Source organism: Humulus lupulus, chromosome 9 (genome assembly GCF_963169125.1).
Source record: "Humulus lupulus chromosome 9, drHumLupu1.1, whole genome shotgun sequence".
Classification (NCBI taxonomy): Eukaryota; Viridiplantae; Streptophyta; class Magnoliopsida; order Rosales; family Cannabaceae; genus Humulus; species Humulus lupulus.
This window is the reverse complement of record NC_084801.1, coordinates 79,202,538-79,213,486: the sequence shown is the minus strand read 5'-3', so window position 1 is coordinate 79,213,486 and position 10,949 is coordinate 79,202,538.

Here is a 10,949-nt window from a genome sequence, read left to right as displayed (position 1 = left end):
ATTAGTAATGAGTGGATACTTTTGTTCATCAGTGTAATTGTCTATTGAGTGATTCAATACTAAAGACTAAGTGGATTAGGTTATTACTGTTCAGAAGAATAGGGCTGGACCATTATAAATTCTTGTGTGTTTTGTTTAGATATTTGTACTCTGTCGTATATTATATTCATTCCGTTCAAAAGGTGTCGTATACTGTACATACGACCGTTGGCCAATTTCACAGGTTAACAAATGGCATATGATTTTTGTAATTTTTATTTCTTGAAATTGAAATTTTAAAAATCTGTACACAAATAGAGAAGGACACTATCAACCAACCTAGCCCCGCAATTGGCATACCCATGCGCACCCTAGGCCCCGCGGCTTGCACCCCTGTGACGCGCCCAGTGTCACGGACCGGCTATTTGGGGATTCCAACTAGACGGAACGTGCGGCACTTGCAGACTCTTCAAGCTAGCAAGTCGGCCTACAACACACACCTACAGGCAAAAAAACTCAGCGGTTAGCCACATACACATCTCGGACATGCAACGGGCAATAACGAAGTATGAGCAAGCACAAAGCAAGTCATTCCTAGGAACGTCCACACAACACAAAGCACACAAAAAGGAAAGTGGCACACAAAGGCCCAACGAAGGTAACAAACAAGCAACACATAAGCAACAAGGAAGTACACAGGGGCAAGTATGGATAAATGTTATTTCATTAATATATAGCCTTGATAGGGCAAGGGAGTACACAGCTTTGGCCCCTATCTACTGATGGCCATGGTGCTTCCCTAAGTCACCAGGTCACCTCCCCCTAAGGAGCCTTCTAGGGAAATAAAGTCTTCCCAGGAACATATATGATTTTTGTCTGGGAGACATATGCAATATTACAAAACTGCCACTACCCTATCCCATGAGGTTGCTTGGTGCAAGACTTGACTAATGATCAAGCACCAAGGCATGCTCATTACAAAATGGCCCCATGTGGGTGTGCCAAAGGGGCAGCACGCCACACTCTCCCCCACTCAATCCTTCAGCGCCCTCGACAAAGTAGCTTGTAGATCTTCAATCTTCTGCGTGAGCTTCTTCAAGTCTTCCGCCCTTTCCCAGCTGATCTCGTCGTCAGCGAGCCCCTTCCATTTTACCAGATATTCTTTATGCTTTTTATGGTCAGTGGTGACCGTCCTTTCCGCCAGGATTTCTTCAGGTTGACGCTTGCTCCTTGGCTGAACGATGACTCCTCCTCTGGTTGACTGGTTGCGCGCTGGATTTGCTGGATCTTCGTGATACGGCTTCAAGTTGCTGACATGAAGGACCGGGTGTATCTTCATCCAGGCTGGTAGTTCGACTTTGTATGATGTTAGGCCAACTTTTGAGATGATTGAGACCGGACCCTCGTACTTGCGGACGAGTCTGATGTCTTTGTCCCCTCAGAATCTCAACTGTTCGGGCCTCAGCTTGATTAACACTAAGTCACCTGCTTTGAACTCCAGTGGTCTGCGCTTCTGATCAGCCCACTTCTTCATTCTTTTCGATGCTTTTCTAAATAAGCTCGGGCAATCTCTGTCGTTTTCTTCCAGTCTTTTGTGAAGTGAAAGGCTCGCGGATTTCGACTGCGATATTCATCCACTGTGTGGGGTAACAGTGGCTGCTGTCCATTAACAACTTCAAAAGGGCTCTTATTCGACGAAGAACTCTTTTGAGAGTTGAAACAAAATTGAGCTACATCGAGTAGTTGCGGCCAATTCTTCTGATTGGCATTGACAAAGTGGTGCAAGTACTCCTCCAACATCCCGTTGAATCTTTCTGTCTGCCCATCTGTCTGCCCATCTGTCTGCGGATGGTAGCTCGAGGAAATGTTCAGTTGTGACCCCAAGAGATTGAACAGTTCGGACCAAAAGGTCCCAGTGAATCTTCCATCTCGGTCACTAACAATATTCTGGGGCACTCCCCAATATTTGACAATGTGTTTGAAAAATTGTCTGGCTGTCTCTTCTGCCGAACAGTACTTCGACACTGGGATGAAAGTTGCATACTTCGAGAATCTATCCACGACCACCAAGATCGCACTTAAATCTCCTGTCTTCGGAAGACTGGTGATAAATTCAAGCGACACACTCTCCCATGGTCGGCTTGGGACTCGCAAGGGCTCCAACAACCCAGGTGTCTTGTTCCTATCGACCTTGTCTTGCTGGCAGACCAGACAGGTCTTGGTGTACTCCACTACATCGTCTCGCATTTGTGGCCAGTAGTATCCCTGCTTCAAGAGGGCATGGGTTCTCTGCCACCCTGGATGACCTGCCCACAGAGTGTCATGACACTTGCTTAGTAATGTCCTTCGCAAATCTCCAGCTTTCGGAACATACAAGCGCCCCCCTTTAGCCCACAGAAGATTATCCTCCACCCAGAACTGGCGAGTCTTGCCTTCTTTTACGAGCTTCAGGATGGTCCTGACAACTGGGTCTTTCTCCAGGTTTTCTTTAATGCGTTCCTTGAGTGGAGTGTTCACCACGCTAGCCGATAAACTAGCCATGATCTTTAGAGTCGCCAACTCCGCTTTACGACTCAAGGCGTCAGCTGCCTGGTTCAAGCGTCCTGCCCTGTGCTCAAAACGGAAGTCGAATTCCGCCACAAACTCCTACCATCGAGCCTGCTTAGGGGTCAGCTTCGGCTGAGTAAGGAAATGACTCACAGCTGCATTATCCGTCTTCACCACGAACTTTGACCCTAGCAAGTAATGCCTCCACACTCGCAAGCAATGTATAACTGCGTGGAGCTCCTTCTCCTGGGCAGTATACCTCCTCTCAGCTTCAGACAGCTTGCGACTTTCGTATGCGACCGGGTGGTCCTCTTGTACTAGTACCCCTCCCAGAGCATAATCTGATGCATCCGTCTGTACTTCGAAGGGCTTGCTAATAGTTGGCAAGGCAAGAACAAGATCCTTCATCATGGCTTCTTTCAAACTCCTGAACGCTTCAGCACACTTGTCAGTCCACGCCCAAATCACACCCTTTTTCAGAAGCTCGGTCAAGGGTGTCGCCCTTCTTGAGTAGCCGTCCACAAATCGTCTATAGTAGTTGGCTAGACCCAAGAAGGAGCGGAGTTCTTTCACGTTTGTGGGGGCTTTCCATTCCTGGATTGCCCTCACCTTCTCCAGATCCATACGAATACGGCCACGTTCCACCACGTGGCCTAAGAACTTGATGCTCTCCTGTGCGAACGAGCACTTCTCTCGCTTCACATATAGCTGGTTCTCTCTCAACTTCTGAAACACTTGAGCCAAGTGTTCTTGATGCTCTTCAATCGAGGCGCTATAAACCACGATGTCATCCAAGTACACCACCACGAACTTATCTAGATACTCGTGGAATACTTGGTTCATTAGTGTACAGAAGGTAGCAGGTGCATTTGTCAACCCAAACGGCATTACTCGAAACTCAAATGCTCCGTATCGAGTAACACACGTCGTCTTTGGTTCATCCCCATCTGCAATCCGCACCTGATAATAGCCCGATCTCAAGTCCAACTTTGTGAAGTATTTGGCTCCACTTAGCTGGTCGAACAAATCAGCGATTAGAGGAATCGGGTATGTGTTGCGAACTGTCACCTTATTGAGAGCCCTATAGTCGATGCACAGTCTCAAGCTCCCATCGTGCTTCTTCTGGAATAGCACCGGTGCGCCATATGGCGCCTTCGACAGTCTGATGAAGCCTGCCTCCAATAGCTCTTTTAATTGCTTCCTCAATTCTTCTAGCTCAGGGGGTGCCATTCTGTATGGCGCTTTTGTTGGAGGTTTCGCTTCAGGCACCAGCTCTATCTGGTGATCAATCCCCCTCTTTGGTGGCAAGGCTTTGGGGATTTTATCTGGCATCACATCCCCATACACCTTCAAGACCCTCGTAATTTCTAGCGGAACAATTTCTTCCACTACTTCTTCGAACACGGTGGGTACAGCTACATAAGTCGGCTCCTGCTTCCTCACACCCTTCTTGAACTGTAAAGCTGATAGAAGCTTCACAGCAGGGGGTGGCTTCACCTTTGCAGGTACCATTGAAGGAGTCTCTCCCATTATGAGTAAGCTTCCAGTGGCAGGAATTGGAATGGCACCTTTCTCGGTTAGAAAGTCCATTCCCAAAACTACATCGAAGTCGTCCATATGGACGACCACCAAATCAGTCTGCCCTTCCCACGTGTCGATCTTCACTTTTACCCCTCTACCCACGCCAGATGTGGCCAAGGCTTTGGAGTTGACCGCCTTCATGCGGCCTGCATCTTTCTCCAGCTTTAGTCCCAGTCGCTTTGCTTCGAGTTCAGAGATGAAGTTGTGGGTGGTGCCAGTATCAATCATCACGCTTTTGGCAGGCTTGCCATTGATAGCGGCATCCACGAACATTAGCCCTTTCCCCAGGGTCTTCTTCCCTTTCTCGCCATGCTTCTTAAGAGCGTTCAACAGGCGGACAGCGCCCATGTGCGCGTACTCTTCTTCTTCCTCTTCTCCTTCACCCTGTTGTTCTTGGCCAATGAGGGCATTTATCTTGCCCCGGAATTGGCAAACTGCCGACTTGTGTGGGCCTTTGCAAATCCAACAAAGCTAGCGGCTTCTTCCCTACAGCAGCATCTGTCCCACTGGAAGAATTGGACTCAGCTGTCCTCTTCTCTCCCCCACTCTTACCCTGCCAGGACTTCCCAGACTTCTTACTCCCGGCGCTACTTGAGCTGGCTGGAGGGGTAGCCCTTTTCGGCAGGCTACTCTCCGGAGTGTAGTCTGTTAAGAGTTCGGCAACAGCTTGAGTGGTGGCTAGATCAGTCACACGCTGTCTTTGAAGTTCTTGCTTGGCCCATGGTTTCAATCCCTCGAGGAAGCAGAAGAGCCTGTCCACTTTGGACATGTCTTTAATATCGAGCATCAGTCCCGAAAATCTCTTTACATACTGTCGGACTGTCCCGACTTGTTTAAGCTCTCGTAACTGGCGACGAGCTATGTAAGCTACATTTTCTGGCAGAAACTGCGTCTTTAATTCCCTCTTCAGGTCCGCCCAAGATGTGATGGTACACCTTCCATTCTCTATATCATCATATTTGGTCCTCCACCACACTTTGGCATCCCCCGACAAATACATGGTAGCCATGGCGACCTTTCCATCTTCCGAATCGGCCCGCACGACTCTAAAGTAATGTTCCATGTCAAAGAGGAAATTCTCCAAATCCTTTGCGTCTCTGGCACCATTATAGGGCCTCGGCTCGGGTACTTTGGCTCGGCCATATTCCATACCTATCAGCCCTGTTGCAGGGGCATTCCCAACCGCTCGCATGGTCAGGTTTACCTTGGCAGATAGCTCAGCCATTTCTTCTCTGAGCACACCGACTGCCTCCCTGCAATCTTCCGTCATGTCATTTATTGAAACTTCTTGTTCCTTTAGCATGCGCTCCACTGCCGCGATGCGCTCTTCCCACCGAGGGGAAACAGAAGTACTTGTTGGAGTGTTTCTTCTCTCCAACGCGATAATTCTGGATAGAAGAACATCATTCTCCTTCTCCAACGCAGCTATGCGATTGTATGCATCAGACGAACCCGAGTCCTGACTTGCAGAGGATAGATCCCTGACCCTCTCGTCCAGGCCATCTAGTTCCCCTACTCGCTTCTCAAGAGCATCGATCCTCTGAGTGTTGCTCACCATAGTGTGTTTTTGCCAAGCGCTTTCTAACTTGGCTCTGATACCAACTGTCACGGGCCGGCTATTTGGGGATTCCAACTAGACGGAACGTGCGGCACTTGCAGACTCTTCAAGCTAGCAAGTCAGCCTACAACACACACCTACAGGCAAACAAACTCAGCGGTTAGCCACATACACATCTCGGACATGCAACGGGCAATATCGAAGTATGAGCAAGCACAAAGCAAGTCATTCCTAGGAACGTCCACACAACACAAAGCACACAACAAGGCAAGTGGCACACAAAGGCCCAACGAAGGTAACAAACAAGCAACACATAAGAAACAAGGAAGTACACAGGGGCAAGTATGGATAAATGTTATTTCATTAATATATAGCCTTGATAGGGCAAGGGAGTACACAGCTTTGGCCCCTATCTGCTGATGGCCATGGTGCTTCCCTAAGTCACCAGGTCACCTCCCCCTAAGGAGCCTTCTAGGGAAATAAAGTCTTCCCAGGAACATATATGATTTTTGTTTGGGAGACATATGCAATATTACAAAACTGCCACTACCCTATCCCATGAGGTTGCTTGGTGCAAGACTTGACTAATGATCAAGCACCAAGGCATGCTCATTACAAAATGGCCCCATGTGGGTGTGCCAAAGGGGCAGCACGCCACACCCAGCGCTCGCTGCTCCTAAGCCATGTGTGCCTGGCCCCTGCCTGTGTGTAGCCGTGTGCCTAGCCAAGCCTCTTGTGCACACCCATGTGCTTAGCTGAGTCCCTTGCGCGCACCTAGGCGCCATATCCAATGGCTTTCTTTGACAGCCACCCAACTCAAGCCTATGGCTAACCCAGCCACCGAGCACCATTCTTGGTGCACAAACACTAGATCCTATTTTTGTGCATTATTATCTTTTATTTAATTAATTTTTAAATTGTTTTAATTTAAAAAGTTTAATTATCTTATTTTATTTTATTAGAAAATAAAATATCTTTTAGTTGGTTAAGATTTTATCTTAAGTTTAAATAATGATTTGATTTTTTTCTTTTAATATTTAAATTCAACTAAATTAAAAAGGTGACAAAAATTGTACTTGATGAATAAATTATATAGAACGTTAGATTCTAATTAATTGGTTGGGCATAACTAAAGTTCTAAAGATTAGCCAGAAATCCTAAAAGAGACGAGATGCATTCTTGAAGCCTTGCAAACTATATCAAATGTTATTTTGTAATTTTATTTCTATTTTTCAAGGGTTGTAAAGAAATACCCAATGGTACATAGGTTCATCATTTATTGTTTATTTATTAATTTAAATAAATGTTAATTAATGTTTGATTGATAACATGATAATGCATTAGTTGATTACATGCCATTCATGAAGCCCCACACAATATTCATTAATTGTGCAACTTTTAGAAACATGAATATTTAGGATTGTCCTAATTGTTTATATGAGTTATTCTGGAGAAATCAATTACATGTAAACTACTAAATATTAAATTAGTTAAATCTAGGCAACTCACACCATGATAAAGGCAATAGTTTTTATAGGCCTTTAAGATAACCAACTTTTTTTAAAAGGTATTTAATTAAAGTTAGATGAATGTAATGGTTAATTATTTACATCACAATAATTATAGAAATAGGCTCATTTATAATTATAATGTATTTTTTAATTAATTACATTCATAGGATTATTAATAAACTAGTAATTAATTTTGAATTAATTGATTAGTTTAACAAAACACATTTTTATTATAAATAGTAATTGAGAGAAGCTGAACATCTCAATTTGACCTATGGTCTCCATTATTAGTACAACACTGTGAGATATGAATAGGGCCTCGAGGTGGCTTAGTTTCTGCCTCCCTAAAGAAGGTTTCTTGACATATTAATACCAAGGTTGGCTTCTTACGAATTTAGGAATGAGTGATGTATTTTATGTTTGACCGACCCTAAGGCGGTATTCTCTAAGTTAAGTCATGAATTCTGTAATAATGGGTTACACTTACAAAGATGCAATTAAGCATTTGCAGTGGATAATTGCATCTTGACCAAACAAGCGGTACTTTATTTTTAAAAGTGAAAATAACTTGACCGACCCTAAGGCGGCAATTTATTTGTTGGGTAGATTTATCATGGAATAGTAAATGTTTATTTATATGTTTTAATTGTTTCTATCATGCATCATATTTACTTTCCAAATTATAGATATTTTTCAAAAAGTAATATTGTTTTATTTTGTTTCGTTCAGTTAAAATGTCTAAAAATGGCTGCAATGTAGTGATTGAACTTATTGATGAAAATATAGTATTATGGAGACATGATATTGATATATTATTGCTAAGAAAAAACTTGATGGAAATTGTTAAAATACCACCAATGACTGCAATGCGAATTAGATGATTGATCCAATGGATGCTAGCGTCAAAGGGGGAGATTCAGAACAAGTCTTAGGTTACCACTTATAATTGTTGTATCCAGGAAGATTCAATGGGTGTTAAGGCCTAAAATTTGTGAGGAACGATATACAAAACCCAGAAGGGCTATTATGACTCTAGGGTATCCTGAAGTTATAGTATGGAGGGATATAATTATGGACCGTGAGGGTGGATCATCTCAGATTGTAGATGAGATGAGTGGATGCGAAAACTTGTGACTTGACATATTGGGTCAACACATTATGGTTTGTGTGAGTGAGATATCAAAAGAGAAAGTGTGTACGAAAGGAGACCGTACGTCCCTTCAGGACACTAAAGTCAATAGTGTCACAAAGGGTGATGAGTATTAGATTGGAATTTGGAATTATTGGTTATCTTTGGAAAGACCGATAACCTTAAGGAACGATCCAGACTTTAGGCATTTTTCTTCTACTTCGAATATATAAGTTTTAAGGACATTGAGGCAAATACGACCGCTGGAGTGGATTGTCAAGATGATAAATGTCAGTTGCCGGCTAGGGTGGCTCTGAATAAGATATTGTGATATAGGGGACGAGGAGTACTCATTCTGGGAACTGAAACGAGGGACAAAAAGTTTTCAAGTTCAGAGTCGGTTCGGAAGGTCAATGAAGTTATTAAGGATAGTTAGGGCAGGAGCATCTGCTATATTGAAAGGACATAGGAGTTTGCAAATTCAAACATGGGAACGTGAACTTCTTGGTTTGGACACTTTGCATTTCTCCAAGTATTGTGGACTAAAAAGGGTAAGATAGTTTGGGAAAGGAAAGGGAGTTTTAACTCTAGATTTTATGGACTTGTGAGATCTTAATAAGGATTATGCCAGGGGCCTACATATTAGCCTTAGCCCAACATGGGTAAAGGCTCATAAGGTGTTACTGGTGCCAATGTTAATGGAAGGGTGTTGAGTACTGCCCCTGATTGGGCAAAGAGACCCTATAATTTCAGTGGAGGTTATTGTGCAAGGAAAAGCTAGTGGAATACTCGATAAATGAGATAAAGTCTTACGGAATAAGGTTGTCAGTCTAGCGAGGGTGTTACAAAGAGATAGCAAGGGAAAGGACCAGACTCTGCAACTATAGTTAGAGTTGCGGGACTAGTATCCCGAGACGTTGAATAAATTTCGAGGATGAAATTTCGGTAAGGAGGGGATAGTTGTAATGTCCCAAATTTTCTATTAAGGATGAGTGCCTTCGTTACTTTGCCAGGAGGGCATAATCAGGCTTAGCTATGGAATTATTTTGATTTATGTGTGATTATGCGGTATAAATGATTTGTGAGGTAATATGACTAGATATGCATGTTTATTTTTTTTTAAATATGCATGTGGGCCAATTTCTGTAAATTGGGGAATGTTTGCAATTTTTGCTAGTTGAGGGAATAAATGTAATTATGTATGTGTTATGAGTGAGACCCCAGTGTTATGGGGATATATTTGAGATGTGTAGTCCAAGGCTGTAAAGCCCTTGTTATCCAAGACCGTTACACTGTGTGTTTAAAATGGTGCTTAACTCGCTAAATGAGTCATTTGGACTTAAATGTGTACTTAAAGACTAAATCAAGGTTAGGTATTAAAAAGTTTGGTCAACAATGTGTTTATTTTTCATAAAAGATTTTAAGTTTTTACATTAAATAGAAAAAATTGGTTACAGATTGATAAAAGACAAATGGAATACAAATTAGTCGTCCTAAGCGGCAAAACAGGGCTTAACCCTAGTTCCTCCCAGACTACCCCAGCCGTGGCAGTCGAGTAGGCTGGATATGTACTCCCTGTCCCTGAAGTTCTCCAACTCATGGTTGGTCCAACTTTCCCTTTCCCTTATTTGCACCACATAGCACCAGTGAGCCAAGACTCAGCAAGAAAACTTAATTCAACAAGCACAAATAAGAAACAATATATGCACAGTAAAACTAAGACCAATAAGCTCAATCAACAGCAAGATGTAAGCAATAAGCTTAACAATACTATCCAGCTCAACAAACACATAAACCAATCACATCAATCAATTCAATTAGTTAAGTGAAAACGACACTTCTGTTTATTGTATCATGTTCAGGCCTGACGCATTGCACAACAAGTAGTCGAAGGCAGCATATACAAGCATGCCTATCCATATATTCTTAGATACCTATATATTCACAATCATAATATGTTCGTTAATAGGGGTCTAAGCCTCATCCACAATCCGGTTGTAGTTTACTTGCCTCGAGTCCCGAGCAGCTAGCGTATGGCAGTCCCGAGCACGATTCCTATCCCTAAGCCCTAGTGGTATAACCTAGCCACAAGCAATAATGGTAATCATAAATCACATATACTGTTCAAAAGTTTCAAGGTGTAATTCTAACCCCCGAGACTCGAATTTTACTAAATCGGGTAGTAGAATCCTTCCTGAGCCTTTAGGTTTGAGTTCTTGAGCTTAAAACCCTTAATTGTCCTAGGGTCATGGCACGGTACAAGTCAGAGTGACCCGAGTCTCTCTTCTGGGGGACACGGGCTGCGGTGCGCCTCAACCTGCACTGCGGCGCCTAGGCAAAATTCAGAGGCTCCCAATCTCTTCACACACATGGGTCGTGGTGCCTGAAGAATAGGGCTGCGACTCGAGCCCAAAACCTAGAAAATCCTGCATATTTTGACTACATTTTCCTCAACCTAATCCATTAATTCACACCCAATTCAACCCCTAATCCCAGAATTGTTTTCAGAACTCCCACTCACCCCATCTGGCCAAGAATCCTATCCAATTCTACAATTCAAGCTAAAACCAAACCCACCTCAAAACCTATCAAAACAGCATAATTTATTCACAAAATCTAGACTTATACCTTACTTTAATGATGA